Source organism: Mustela putorius, unplaced genomic scaffold (assembly GCF_011764305.1).
Source record: "Mustela putorius furo isolate JIRA1106 unplaced genomic scaffold, ASM1176430v1.1 tig00000905_pilon_pilon_pilon, whole genome shotgun sequence".
NCBI lineage: Eukaryota > Metazoa > Chordata > Mammalia > Carnivora > Mustelidae > Mustela > Mustela putorius.
Window position 1 is genome coordinate 5,586,547 of NW_025421511.1, and position 15,380 is coordinate 5,601,926.

The 15,380-nt window shown below is 58.0% G+C and overlaps 1 protein-coding gene across 5 annotated transcripts in view; it reads right to left on the reverse strand.

The window, feature by feature from the left end:
• KBTBD11 (kelch repeat and BTB domain containing 11) overlaps positions 1 to 15,380 on the reverse strand; it is a 33,639-nt gene that overhangs the window by 13,094 nt on the left and 5,165 nt on the right. The window contains exon 1 of one of the 5 annotated variants that reach the window (XM_045086177.1): positions 11,213 to 11,344. The exons of 2 other annotated variants lie outside the window; for them this stretch is intronic. The gene's annotated coding sequence lies outside the window, so the exon portion shown is untranslated. 2 more of the 5 variants (XM_045086180.1, XM_045086178.1) reach the window with 2 other exon arrangements.

A 15,380-nucleotide genomic window follows, 5' to 3' on the forward strand; every position in this document is an offset into this window, starting at 1 on the left:
AATGGGGTCTCCCACCAAGTCAGTATCATTTATTTTCCTTTAATCTTAAAGCATAAAGGGCAAAAGAAGAAGGCGTGACATCTTTTTAGGATACTTTGTACTTCTTATTACACTATTTATGATGTTTTGCTTTGTTTTTAAATTTAATTTACTTATTTCTGTATTTGAAAGAGAAAGGGAACACAGCAGGGGAGCGGGAAGGGGAGAAGCAGATTCCCTCCGAGCAGGGAGTCCGATGCGGGGCTCGATCCCAGGACCCTGAGATCATGACCTGAGCCAAAGGCAGAGGCTTAATGACCGAGCCATGCAGGCGCCCCTTGTTTACGATGTTTGGAATATTTCACAGTTGATAATTTGAGATGTTGTTCTGTGTGTTTAAATGGCTACCAGGGGGCGCCTGGGTGGCTCAGTGGGTTAAAGCCTCTGCCTTCAGCTCAGCTCATGGTCCCAGGATCCTGGGATCGAGTCCCGCATCGGGCTCTCTGCTCAGCGGGGAGCCTGCTTCCTCCTCTCTCTCTCTCTGCCTGTCTCTCTGCCTGCTTGTGACCTCTCTCTGTCAAATAAATAAATACAAAATCTTTAAAAATAAATAAATAAATAAACAAATAAATGGCTGCCAGTATTTATTAGTTAGTGAGTCCGGCTTAGTCCTAAAAATTGATGGAAGCCACAGCCTCACACATAAGTAATAGGTTCATCTGCAGCGTAGGAATCCCCTTAAGTTGCTTCATTCCTAGTGCTGAGGTTAAGTAACTTATTTGTTACTCATTCGTTAAGTAACTTATTCAAGATGCTTAAAGTTCCAGTGGAATTGAAATATGGCAAAATTAAATAAAAGCTCACCTTTTGTCATCTTTAAAGTTAAGCCCTTGGTTTTATTAAGGAGCCTTGTCCAAGGTCACACCAGTTGCCTACAGAGTTTAATTAAAACCTGTGAAAGCCTGGGGTGCCTGGGCGGCTCAGTCGGTGAAGCGGCAGCCTTCAGCTTGGGTCCTGATCTCAGGGTCCAGGGATCGAGTCCCGCCTCAGGCTCCCTGCTCAGGCGGGAGTCGGCTTCTCCCTCTCCCTCTGCCCCCCCCCCCAACCACACACACACACTCTCTCTTTCAAATAAAATCTTAAGGGAAAAAAAAAAGTCCCAACCCAGTGCCTTTTCCACTAATGTCACTCGTTATTCACGGCTGTTGGGACGAGCTGACGAGGAGGGACCCCTTCTCTCCCACGTCTGTTCTCCTCTGGTTTGGCTCGGGCGCCGCGCAGAGCGTCCGTGGTCCCCCTCCCGCCGCGCCTGGGCATCAGCACATCCGCACAGGCCCCGCACGGAGGCAGCGACTTCCCGGGAGCTTCATCCTGGGCCGCGGCCGCTGCTGACCAGGAGCGCGGACTCCGCGAGGCCCGGGGACAAGGCTCACAGCGACCCGGCCCGACGCGCAGAACCGGCCTTCCTGTTGTGGGCAGAGAGATGGCGGGGAGGGACCCTGCGGTGGACCCGAGTGCTCTCACCTCGGGGTGCTCCCAGCCGCGGTGGGGCGCCCGGAGGGGAGGCAGCTGAACGGCTCACTGACCTCGCACAGGGGCCGCCGCATCCCGCGGAGACGGCAGGCTGTGCCCGAGCCCAGGGGCGCGGCAGGGACCGCTCCACGTCCGGCCGTGCAGGGTCGCCAGGAGAGCGCCCGCGAGGAAGGTTCGCAGCTCCGTCCGGAGGCCGACCGAGGGCGCCTGCTCCCCGGCTGTCTTTGCCAGCCCTGACCGTCCGAGCAACAGTGCTCATCAACGAGTCGCCAACCTCTCCATTTGCGCTATGTTTTCTCCGCCTGAGCTTGAAGCTAACGTGAGGGGAGTTCGGGGTGAGAGAGGAAACTGCAGCCTCGCAAAGATGGTGACTTTGGGGGAAAAACAAACAAATCCCGTCGCACTTGGCAAACGCCAACCGCAGTGAGCCATCGGAGTAACTGCGGGGGCTGCGGTTTCCCAGCAAGCCCGTGAGCCCCGGGCAGCAGCCCCCGCCGTCTGCCCAGGGTTCGGAGTTCCGTGAAGACGCGGGAAGTTGCTGAGTGGAAAAGGGGGCTTTGAAGCACCGTGTATCCAACCTTGTAGACACGGGTCAGGCTGGGAGCACCTGCATGGTTCCCTCGGTCCCCACGGCTCCCGCATGACCGGCCGCTTGGACAGGTCATCCAGCACCGCCATGGTGCTCCACGCCTCGGACGGAAACTGCTCCGGAAAAGCAGATTTCAGGACAAAACATTTTGCAAAACATGGGACTCATGAACGGGGGATTTTACCACTCAATTGCATGTAGTCCCGTGCCATCACGAAAAACCATTCTCAGGGTTTCCAAGCATTTGGGAAAAGGCCTCCCTCACGATTCTGAATTTAAAGCCCGAGATCACAAGGTGGCCCATGCCATTTAGAGAGAGAGAGAGAGAGAGAGAGCGCGCGCACAGGGGAAACACACTAAGAAAGACATGGAGGTGGGCGCCTGGTGGGACCGGGCGGCTCAGTCGTAAAGCACTTGCCTTCGGTTCACGATCCCAGGCTCCTGGGACGGAGTCCCACATTGGGCTCCCAGCTCGACAGGGAGCCTGCTTCTCCCTCTCCCTCCCCCTGCTTATGTTCTCTCTCTGTCAAATGAATAAGTAAAATCTTTAAAAAAAAACAAAGACACTGAGAAAAGTGCCAAAAAGTCTAAAAGCCTTGTGGATGTGTGACTTCTTTTTTCATAATTTTTGGTGTCTTCGAACCACCTCTCCTCGAGGTGTACTACTGTCAGGATTAGAAAACTCACACACACGCCCCTTTGTGTCTACGTGTGTACGCACTCATGCCCGTGTGTACACACTTATGTGAGCACATGCACATGCATATGTGTGTGTCCATGTACAAAATAAAACCACGCTGGGTCCAGCCGGGCCCCTGAGCAGACAGGCATACAGTGAAGAAAGGATCGCACCCTCCTAAGGGCCAGGATTTCAGGAACATTGTCCTGAGAATGACGCATCACTTTTAAGAGTCAAATTTTGCTAAATCTTAGGCGTGACTTGGGCCGCACGTTTGCAGAAAAAACATGCAAACCTAAATCCTGCTGAACCGGAGAGCCTCCAGCCCCAGAACCTGTTCCCAGGCTCGGGACGTTGGGGCCCCCAAGAGCACCGGCTCCCTGCCTTTCCCAGAAACAAGCGAAACAGAGTCCTTGGGGTCAAGGCACTACGCAGGGCCCCACAGCCAAGGCACGCGGTGCTGGGCTGGAGCCAGGATCCTACTGCGCCTTCCGTATCTCCAGGCCCTATCTCGAGTCCAGGAATGTCTGAGATCCAACTCTTTCTCAAGATGCCTACAAATCCCTTGACAGTGCAGCAGACTGCCCAGGCGACCCGTGGGTGTGGTCTGCAGCCTGGCGGGGTCAGCCCGGCAGTCCCCCGGTGCTCATCTGCTGGGGCTGGAGCCCCTGAGAACGGGAAGAGCAGGAGCAGCGGGCAAGGGCGCTGCCCTGTCTCCGAGCCTCGTCCTGCTCGCTGCCGATCCCAACCCCGCGGGTCGGGGGTTCCAGGTGCAGGACAAGTGCCTCTCAGCTCACACTCTTGGGTCAGGAGACACCAAGGCCACCACGAACCCACAGCCCACGGCCACGTCCAAGCAGCATGAGACTCTGGACTGCAGTGCCCCTACGAAGGCCTGAGCCCCGTGTGGACACACCCTGAGCCAGGGGTCCCGTCGGTGGGTCACAGCCTTTGCTACATCAACTGGGCCTGTGTCCTCTCTCAGGATTTCTCCTCGAAATGTGGAACCTTCCAGAAGGACTTAACAGTGGAGTAAACATGACGAGCGTTGGCACTAAGACGCGTCCTGGTGATGCCTGTCCACACAAACGGACAGTCCTGCACAGTCCGTCCTGCCTTCTTGAGAACGATAACTCCGGAGCCAGAACCATTTAGCCCGACGTCCATATTCCGTCCGTGGGACTCCCGTCTGCCCTGGAAGGGCAGGAGTGTGCACAGGGGTCAGCCCGCGCCCAGCACAGTGTGACGTGAGCTATTGCCAGACGCACTCCACACAGGCCATGCTGCCCAGGATGGGGGACCAGAGCTCCCGTCTGCACCACGAACCCCACCCCCGTGAGGACACGGGAGCACCGTCCCCCGGCAGACGAGGCCTCTACACCTGAGCTGCCTCATGCTCTTCATCAGGGTCAAGTTCTTTTTCATCATTTAGTCACACAGTCATTCAACAAACGTCTGATAATACAAGCCTACTAATGCCAGGCCCACGTGTAGGCCAAGCAGAGCACAGGGAACAGGACACAGGAATCCTGGCACACAGGTTCCCGTCGCAGCAGGGACGCCTACCCCACATCAGCCCCCTTGCCCACCCAGTGTGACTCAGGGGGAGGCAGGTGCGGAACTGGCTTCCTGGGGCTCCTAGTCCTGGCAGGGCCGTGACAGACACACCCCAGCCGTTAGAACCAGGGACCAAGGGAATGATCACAGACAGGGGACAGGTTGTGGGGGGACAGGCCTGCTCTGGCCCACCCAGGGACCCTCCCCGGAGGAAGCGGTGTAGTTGGGGGCAAACAGGCAGAGCAGACCTTGAGAGGAAGCCGGCAGGTCAGAACAGGCCCTGGGCCCCTCACGGAGGGAGCTGCTGGTGGACGGCGAGGAGCCGGAGCTGGACGGAGGCACAGGCGGATCATGGGGGCCCGTGGTCCCTCCCGAGGGGGCCGCCCCTGCAGCTCATCCCGCGCTGTCCCCAGCAGGTGAGGCTGACCCCAGCGTCGGTCCTCCTGACCCGACGCCGCCACGGGGAAGGGAGCCCGCACGACAAAGGGCAGTACAGCTGGTCCTGGTTCTCCCCCTCGGAGGACTTGCACCCCGGACCCCTGCCCCACCGTGCGGACATGGGGGACACCGGAGGGTCCCAGGGGAGAGGCCGCACGGACAACCTGCCATGCCCCGTGTCGGGCGCCCCGCCCGGGGTTTGGAAGCAGGAGCACCCCTCGGAGAGGTCACCTGCGCTGCCCTCGGTGGAGGGAGGCCCGGAGAGCCGTCCCCCCATGACGCTGCCCAGATGTGGGAGCCGCAGACACGCAGCTGTGCTGGTGGGGGACAGTCGGCAATGACCCGGAGCGCCCGTGCAGGAGTGGCTGCAGCACACACTGCCGCAGAGTGGGGCGGCGGGCTCGGCCGGAGGCACCGCCAGGAGCCGTGACTCCCGCAGCTCCCACCGCTGTCAGGGCACGTGGGGTGGCCAGGCCTGCGCTCCGGGACCCCCGCTCCGCCGGCACAGAGGCTCGCGGGCTGCTGCTGGGGTCGCCCTCGGCAGCTCTGATCCAGTGAGGGGGGCAGGGGTGAGGCAGGTGTTCTCCTTGCTCTCAAGGGAGATGTGGGAGACACATAAAGGAAGCAAGCCTTTCGGGGGCCGGGGTTGGAAGTAAAACCGGCTCCTGTTGGTGGGGGCTGCAGGGCTGTCGACCAGCAAAGGAGCTTCGGGGAAACAATCACATCTGGGGGGCACTCGCCCTCTGTGAGAGCCTCCGAATATCGGCAGGGGGCGGGGGGGACGCTCAACCAGAGTGAGGCCGCTCGGACGCTCTCGAGGGCAGACTCAGTCAACCACAGCTTTTAGAATTTTCAGGACTTTCCACGGCAGTGGGGCAAAGTGGTGGCAAAGGCCCGGGGACGTGACCTTTGCAGGCAGGGCTTTGGTCGGTTGGCGCGAGGCCAAGAGAGCCACGGAAAACCCGCCAGGCCTGTCAGCCCACCACACCGGAGGAGCTACTGCGTGGGCCCCAGACAGCACAGGAGGAAAACAGGAAACGGGCTGAGAAAACCATCAGCGGCAAACACTGGCCACTTCTTATGGAAAAGAAAGAACTGGGAAGGGAGAGCCAGGAATCCAGAGGGCAGAGCCAAGAGCGCTGGAAAGTCATGCCCAGGAATGAGACTAGAACCTGGTCCAGGAACCACCCCGTCCGCCGGCTGCAGTGCACCTTCCCCGCCTGGCTTGGGAATAGGACAGTGCCCGCAATGATGCATTTTCTGTGTCCACGTGGCTGGGCACCGGGGCCAGACGCTCCCTCGAGCACCAGTGTATACTTGCTGAGAACGTGACGGGTTAGAGGGGCTCACATTTAAATCCGTAGACTCGGCTAAGACAGATCCCCCACGGTGCAGGGGGCCTCATCCAGTCGGTTGAAGGCTGGAGCGGAGGAAAGGCTGAGACCCCCAGGAAGAGAGAATCCTGCTCTGGACGGCCTTAGGCTCCAGCGGCCACACCAGCTCTTCTGTGGAAGGGCTCTCGCCAGGAGCACGGCCTGTGGACTGCACACCGGCCAGCCCGTGATCACAGAGGCCGATACCTGCCCATAAGTGAACCTCTCTGTGCCCAAACACGGACACCCTGCTGGTTCCAACACAAGGTTCTGCTGCTGTAGTCCAATCCCTGCCCATCACGGCTGCTGGATGTCTGGGGCAGACAGCGCCTCTCCTCGGTGTGGGCGTCTTTGTATGAGGAATGAGCTCAAGGACTAGGGCCCAGGGGGCCTGCTGTCCCCGATGAGATCGTGCGGACTGAGCCTGAGGCCATGGCAGGGTGAGATTTGGGGGCTGGACCGGGAGTCGTGCCACTGCACATGGGAGGGATGTGGATTTAGTGCCAAGAGGATGGGGTGTGGATGGGGTGTGGCAGACGGTGTTTTCCAAAGATGGCCCCACGGACATGCCCCACCCAGCATGATCTCCTCACAAGGAGCGGGCATTCCTCCAAGGAGGGGAGGGCCACGTTCCCTTCCCGTGACCCAGGCAGGCCGGAAACTGCCGAAAGTGCCGCAACGTGACTTCTAAGCCTCGTTTAGGAAAGGGGGGGCTCACACAACCCTATCTGCTCGGGACACAGTCCTGGGGAGCCGTGCCCCAGCATGGAAGCATTCCTGCACACAGACGCTGCTGGGCAGGGGAGGGCCCCCGGAGTGGCCATAGAGACAGACAGACAGACAGGCTCCCGGGGCCCCAGCTGCTCCAGCCCCCACCTGATGGCGTGAGGCTGGTCTGGAGCCCAGACACCAGAGACCAAGAGCCTCAGGGTGGTCCCAGCTCTCATCCTTCAGACCAGCCCATGTCCTGCACAGTGGCACAGAGCTGAGCTGCCCCACGGAGACCCACTCAGACTGTAGACCTGAGTAAATGGGTTTGAAGCCACTCCCTTAGTCTGCTCCAGCTGCTATCACAAACATACCATGGCTTTAATGGCTTGTAAACAACAGACTCTGAATTCTCACTGCTCTGGGGGCTGGGCAGTTCTAGATCGGGGGCCCGGCATGGCTGTCTGAGGGTCCTCCCCACTGGCCGACTTGTTGCTGTGTTCTCACACAGCTGAGGGTAGAAAGAGGGCGGCTCACACCTGTCTCTTCTCAATAGGGCACTAACCCCGTTCAGGAGGGCACCATCCTCATGACCCAATGGCCCCCACAGGCCCCATCTCCAAATACCATCGCACAGGGGCTACAGTTTCACATGCCTTCATGGGGGACTTAAGGGACACCCTTAAGGGTGTCACAGCCAAGGCTCTCACAGCCCATATGGAGAACTGTGGGTTGCAGCTTTGACAACGGGAAGCCATTAACCACCCCCATGTCAGCTCTGTTTGTAAATGACCACCTGACGACGGCATGAGAAACTGACCAGAGGGGACAAGAGTGATGTCCAGCACCCCACCCGGGGACAAAGGCTACCGTGAAAGCAACAGGCAATGGTGGCTCCAAGGTAGTAGGGTCAGGGAGCACACACACAAAGGATTCCAGTCTCAGACTTTATCATACAACAGTAATAAGAGCGTTAAAACTGGCACTGATCATCCCTCTTCATGATTTCCCTTTATGATTCAGTAGGTCTCGGTTCTGTAGAATTAATCCACATCCTACTCCAACAAATCCTAAAGCATAAAGCCCCATCAGCTTACTTAAAGGGAAAAACACAATTAATTGAGGATTAACATTATATTAAGTTACAGATTAGGACTCTCTGCTCTAGGTGCTCCTCCCTGGCTTTCCTTCAGTTTTTCTGTGTGTCCTGTTCCTCACCACAGGGCCTTTGCATATGATTTCCCCTGGAACTCTCCTCAGGCACTCTCATCCTTCTGACCTATGCTTTCGTGGTTTATTCCTTTCCTTCAGAGCAGGTGGGTCGTTACTACAGGTGAACTTACACGGTCCCACGCTTACCACCTTTCACCTTGCAGAGTCTCAGCCGCAAGAAGTGGGGACTGAGTCTACTTCACTTGCCGTTCTATTGCTAGCACCTAGAATGGTGCCCGACCCACGGAGTCACTCAAAAACTATTTGCAAAAGAAGGAAATTAATTTTTAATCGGTCAACCATTGCACAAGAAATAGGATGGCTTCAACTTCCAAGGCACTGTTTATTTTAATATCCTTTCTAGCAGGAGCCAGGTTCTTGGCAAAAGATAAACTCCTAGAAGTTTTTATTTTATTCCAAAAGTTACTGCTGCTCTGTTTGAACTATATTGCAAATATGCACTGGATACGGACACTATAATTTTAGCATAATTATAATAATTGCAAGAGAAAAACCCCAGTCAGGGCCACAGTGGAGACGGTAATCGCTTGAACTCCAGAGAAGAGCAGATATGACTCTAAGTCACCAGGGGCAGATGTGCAAAATGGCACAGCGGGTTTCTGATCTGCAAGCAGAAGGCCCCGCCGGGCACCTCCGAGGCCCACTGAGGCAGCCATCTTCATGGGTCACACAGCTCAGATGTAGGGAAGCTTGGGGGCACTGCAGCTGCCTAAGTGATTCCAGATGCCTTGCAAAGCTCTTCTTACTGAGCAATTTATGCTGTTGGCATTTAGAAAACAACAGAAATATGATTCCAGATGGAGGCGTTCAGAGCTTGGAGAGCCTGTTTTTTGGTACAGGAACAAAGACTCCAAAGGTGTATTTCAAGCTAAAAAGAGACCTTCACCTTCCCAGTGCCAAAGCTGCTGCTTGTATGGGGACCCACGGAAGTAAAGTCAGACGTAAGGGGGACCGTCTAGAAAGATCGCCACAATTCCAGATCCTTCCACCCTCCTGCTAACGCACAACGCGGTCAGAGGGTCAAGGTAGGGCCTTTCTTGAACGAATGCCCAGATTATCAGAAAGGCGAGAGGGCCATATACAGAGTTGCCCAGCCTGGAGGCTAAGATCCACAAGATTCCACTTCTGTTCTCCCCTCCCAAACCAAGACTGCTTTAAATACAGGCAAAATCTTCTAACTCTTCTCATTGTGTTCTAATTATATTATCAGCAATGTCTGCACAGTTGACACTAAGAGCTCAAAACTTTTAATCTCATTAAAATTTTTGCTTAGTTATCCCCTGAAGAGACAGTTGGAATAACAATTACCATAAATTTGCAGACAATGGCCGGTCCCTGGCAGAAATCTGAAGGCAGGGGAAGCTGTCTTCTGTGGGTTTGGGGTAGGGAGAGGGGTATTCTAATAATAGGACGCCATTAGCTCAGGATGAAAGGCTCAAGGGCACCGTTGGCATCCATTAGGAGTTCCTAATTAGAGTCTGAGTAGCTGCCACTTAATGAGATGGAGGGAAGTGGCCAGAGAACAGGCTGGGAACAGGGCGAACCCTTCATTCCCTGGATGCTCCAGCGGGATGAACAAGAGTTTAAGACCTGCTGGTCACGAGCCTTTAGTGGTTTGAGCAGAAATGCAGCGTCTTACCAAACTGGCTTGTTCTTTTTCTTTGCCCTTAGAATAAATATGGGGGGGGGGGGTAGAGTTTGAAATTATGGTTTTGTAGAAAATTAAGAGATGGTAGAATTATTTAAAACTCCCCTGATTTAACGTTATGGACGCAGTCCCTCCAGAGCTAGGGACCCTCCCCGCAAGAACTGCGCGGGCCGTGCAGGAGGCAGGGGTCGCCAGCACGTGGGGGTGCCCACGGGGCGGGCAGCGAGGCTGGCACCGAAACTCCCTCCAGACGTGTTCCGGGCGACGGCGCGGGTGAGCCGGTCGCTCGCAGCCCGCACCCGCCGCCCCATCGTGATGTCGCCCCATCGTGATGTCGGGCACGTTCGCACTGGCCACCAGCGGAGGCGCCCGGCGGCCCGGCTCGGTGCCGGGGTAAGCCCCCCGCCCCCACGGGCCGCGGCGGAGGCCGGCGAACCCCGGGCGGCTCGGGGTCCTCAAGGGCGGCCACAGGGCGCAGAGCGGCCGAACGAGGAGAACGGGCAACGCGCCGTGGACGTGGGTCCCGTCTCCCCGCGTCCCGGTCCCGGTCCCGGTCCCGGAGGGCCCTCTCTCCCGCCTCCTGCGGCCCCGCGACCCGCGCGCTTCCGAGGCGCAGCGCGCAGGCCCGGGCCAGCCCCCGAGAACGCGCGGACCCCGGCCGTGCCAGCAGCAAACGTGGCCACGGCGCCCCACGCCCCTCCCCGAGCGCCTGTTCCCCCCGCGGTCACCGCGAGGGCAGCGCGGGGGCTCGTCGTCCTCGGGACGCGGCGCGGCTGCCGAGCCCCACCCGCGGCACCCCCTTCCCGGGGCAGTCCTCGCGGATCGGCCGCCCACCCCTACGCCGGCGCCCCCGGGGCCGAGACCGCCGCCCGCCCTCTGCCCGCACCTCCGCCGGGGAGGACCGCCCCCGCCGCCCCCGCCGCCTCCCCCAGCTCGGCAGCCACCCCCTCGCCACTCGGGCTTCCCCGACCCTGCGCCTCCGGGGGCGTTCGGCCCCCGCCTTCCGTCCTCGGGGCCCTCCCCTACCTCGCCGCTCTGCGACGCGCCCGCCACCCCCGCGCCCACCCGAGCCGGGACTCCGAGCCCCGGTCGGGGGTCTCCGGCGCGCATGCGCGCGGCCCTCTTCCCGCGCACCTGTGCGAGCGCCGGAGGCGGGGCGGTCGCCTCCGCGCACCTGTGCGAGCGCCCCGCGGGCTCCCCGGCATCCTCCCGCGCGCCATCCAGCGCCCGGGGGGGGGGGGTCTTCCGGCTCTTGCGGCGCCCCCGCGAGCGCCCCGGAGGGTCCTCCGCCGCCTCCCGCGCGCCAGCGAGCGCCCCGGGTCCCTCCGGCGCCTTCCCGCGCTCCCCAGAGCGCCCGGGCTGTTCCGGCGCCGCCAGGCCCGCGCGGCGAGTCCCCCTGCGCCCTCGCCCCCGGGACGCGCGTTCCCCCAGCCCGCCGCGGGGCGGACGGCGGGGGCCCGGCACTGGGCACTCACCTCGGCCTCGGAGGCCCAGCCGCTCCGCCGAGCGCGCCCAGGCTTCGCGCCGCGGGGGCCGGAGCGGCCGCAGCCTCCGCCGGGCGCGCGTGCACACGGGCGCGCAGCCTCCGGGCTGGAGCGCGAGCCCGCGCCGCCCCTGCCCGCTCCGGGGACGGAGCCGCTCCGCGCGGGGCCCTCCTCCGCCCGCCGCCCGCTTAACCCTTTCCGCAGCCGCGGCAGCTCCTGCAGATGCGGGCGCTCCGGGCGTGCAGAGCGGCGCCGCCTGCGTACCCACGACGGCCCCACGCGGAGGGGCGCCGACGGCGAGGTGGACCCCGGTGCGCCTCGCGAATGCCGCTTGCACCCCCCAGCCACCCCACAGGAAGCGAAACCAGGTTCCCGCCGGCGCGCGGGGGTCTCTGCCTGAGGCCACGCTCTTTTGTGTCCAGCTGCCCCTCCCCCGCCCATCCTCTGCCAAACCCTGAGATAATGGGCTGGAGTGTGCGTGGATTTTGTGCGGGAAATTAGAGACGCGCTGTTGACATATGCAGTGATTGAAAACCTGTCGCCTGTAGATTCCAGAATGAAAAAGAAAAACGTTCATCGCGCTGCAGGAAACGCGGAAACTTGTTGTGTCCAGCAGTGTGGCCTCAAGCATCCCCAGCTGCCTTCGGCCCCGGCTGCGCCCGCAGCCACCGGGCCGGCTTGTCGGGGCCTCAGGGAAAAGCGGACAGCAAGCTCCGGGAGAGCTGCCCGCGGACGGGGAAGACATTTCCACTGACTTCAGCGGCTTTTTATTCCTGCATACAGCTGCTTCCTGCCGGGGTCAGTTCTAGTTAACACCGGGCCCCCAGGGTCAATGCTATTTTTAAAGGTTTTGTGCAAAATAAGGTTGATTAGATTTCCACAGGCACAGAGGGCCTCAGACTCTGCTTTGTTTCAAGTGTTGCCTCTGACAGTCTTTGCCAGCTTACTGTGCTAGGAGGCTTTTGGATTTCCGACCAGGGCTAAGACTATGAGAACATCCTGAATTCACTCAGTGGCCAACCAGAACACGCCAGGATTTGGATCCACGGCAGCGGAAACCAAGCAAACCACTGGGGTACGCATTTTTACAGCATTGGTTAACTCTAGCAGGAACATCTTCTGGGGGCTGACATCATTCCCATCATGGCCCATGTGAATTTTGTTCTGTTCACTCCAGAAATACTCCAAAATCTGGGGTCTTTTCAGTGATGTCTGTTCACCTTCACGTGGAGCCCGTGTCACTAGCTCACCCTTCCCCACTGACCAGAGACGCCTGGAATACAGTTCCGTTTCCCCAGCTGGGCCTGCAGGCCTCACTCCCGGGCTTTCTCGGAGCTTTCAGCCGACCCACAGAGTCAGAGCTCCGCGTGGCTTCCCCACACACTTGTGCGGGTCAGTGTCCAGTGGCCACTAGCTTTCCCCAACCACTGGTACTCTTGCCACTGAAGTACTGGCCCATCTCCTCCACCACTCGGAAAACTTCGGTCATGTGTCATAATTAGTTTTTCTTTTCACTTCACAACGCTTCGCTTGCCATATTCTAGATTCTCGGTAGATGTTTACTGAATGAAAGAAAAAGTAAATGAATTAACTGAAAATATCCATCCATTCCCTACACCATCTGGCAGATAAGGTGTGTGGGGAGCCCCATCCATTTTCAGACTGTACATGTCTTATTTTAAAAAACATACTAGGGCCCCAGTATGGTCGATGGGAATTGTAGAGGAACGATCCATTCACTTAATGAGTTCCGTCAAACTACAGGGACCTCCAGAGCGCCTGAAACCGAACGTGGAACATAACAACATCAAGAAGACGGACTTAACTTAAACATTCAATAACATCTATTTTAAGAGTACTTCGAGAATAGTATTTTACTATTTTCAATTTTCCACGGCTCAGAAAGAGCCAAATCGTGCACGGCAGTTCTGAGGAAATGTACAAATACATCACGGCAGAGCTGTGGAGAGTGTAAGTGACACTCATAACTGTCCTGGGTAGGACGGTCGGCAACCCCCTGAATGCTGGGGTCTATGCAGCCTGCGCTCCAGGCCTGGGGGACTCTGAACCCCATTTGGAAGCTGCGTGGAGAAACCGCAAGAGCACGGCCTTGGAATTCGGCAGGCTGGATCTCAGAGCCCCATCCCACCATCTGCAAGTCTTGAGAATTTTGAACAAGAGAACTGACCTCTCCGTGCTCCGCTCTCCACTTCTGTAGGTGGGGGACGTGACTATTCCCCCCCGGCGGGGACACACCGAGGTGATTCCGGCAGTGCTCTCAGCGCTGCGTGTCCTAAGTGCAGGCACAGGCCAACTGCACTCCTCACTCCTGTTTGGAGTCCGTCCCCTCCGCCGGATGACTGTCAGCAAACGCACTCGAGCTCTCCAGTTCTGGACTCCCCCAGACTGGGCTCCTCATGCACGCGCAGGGCTTAGACATAGATGAGGTACATGGCTGTCACTGAGTCACCAGTTCTGAGCCCTGTTAGGACGTGAGATACCGTTTTCCTACTGGTGCTGTTACCAGAAAGCATATAATTTCCCCCAAAGGTTTTAATAGCCCGTAAGAGTTTATGCATTCCTGCCTTCCAAAAAAAAAAAAGCAATTAAACTCCACTAACTGTCAGGAATTGATCCAATTGCTACAAAGTACTTTGAGTCCCTTGGCATGAAAAATTAATTAGAATAGCCTGCGTGGGTGTGGGAACAACAGTCCGTGCTTCATGTAAAACGTCTGCCCACGCTGTGCCAACGTGAGGCCGTCTCCTCCACCGGCCTCCCTAAAATTCCCCTTTCCCCACCGCGACGGCCCCCTTCGTCTCTGATGGACTGGGGGCCACTGACACTGTTGGGAAAGCTACATCTTGAATATTGTGAAGTTCTTTCCCTCGTGTCTTGAGCTTTCCCAAGTCTCTAATTAGCAGCGTCTGAGAAATTTACACTCGAGAGAGTACGCGCCTACGTCCCCCGAAATACTGCCGACGAGGGAGGAGGACTTGTACGCGCGCACTGACCGCGTGCTGCTGACGTCACCCGGACTTGCATGTTACAGACACCCCCGGCGTAGGATGATACCTGGAGCCCCTGATTTGAACGGGACAACCGAGACCCGTCTTTTTCACCTTCTAGAGCAAGTCGTGACCACAGCTTGCCCAGTCCACGGGAGGGTGATGCCTTGTTGTACTGAATGCCTCCCTCCCGCTGTCCTCCATCACACTCCGCGGGATGCTGGCACCTGGCCTGTCCCTTCCTTCACTCAGCTGCAGGCCACCAGGAGGCCATGAATCTTTGTCACAGGAGTCGATGCGGCAGCCACTAAGAGACCATTAAGCTCATGAGTGCTGATACTGGTAAAACTTCTTTTGGAAAAGATGTAAAAATTTAACAGTTATTTTAAAATATTTTCAAGGTATGTGTTCATAGTGTCAGAGCAAATTACTTGCAATGAAATCTGATTTCACCTAAGTCTACGTGGTAGTACGTTCATACGTAAGCGTACGCATACTTGTGCAGAACACCTGGTGTAGATGCGCCCGCACCACGCCGGAGCTGGGAATGTCTCCCTTCTGCCATGCAGGAAGGTGGCCTCCGGAGAGTTTAGTGTAACTCATCTGACGCGTGGTGGGTCGGGGATTTTCACCCCGTCCAGCCCCAAAGCCCTTCCTCACAGTGAGGCACGGTCTTCTCGAATGAATCAATCTAATCTTCGGAGGAAACATCAAGAAGGCTGATGAGCACGAAGGTTCTTATGGGCTAGGTTGTGCCTCGCTCCCCACAGAGATCTGCTGGAGTCCTAACCCCTTGGTAACTCAGAAGGGGACCCTATTTGGGGAAGGCAGCCAACCAAACATGAGGCCATCAGGGTGGGCCCTGGTGTGTGACGAGTGTCCTTCCAGGAGGAGGTTCGGTCCCAGGTGTGGACAGACGCAGGTAGGAATGACGGATGCCAGGGACGCCAGGAACCGGAGGCCCAGGTCCTCTGACAGCCCTCGGACGGCGTGGCCCGTGACACAGGGGTGTCAGCCTGGCCTCAGGACCACGGGAGCGTCCAAATCTGTGGTCTACGTCCCTCCTCACCCCTAGATGGTGCTGACTCCGGGCAGCCCCAGGAAACTGACACAGAGGTTTCTCGTCTTCTCTGTGCAGGCCGTGCCTTCCA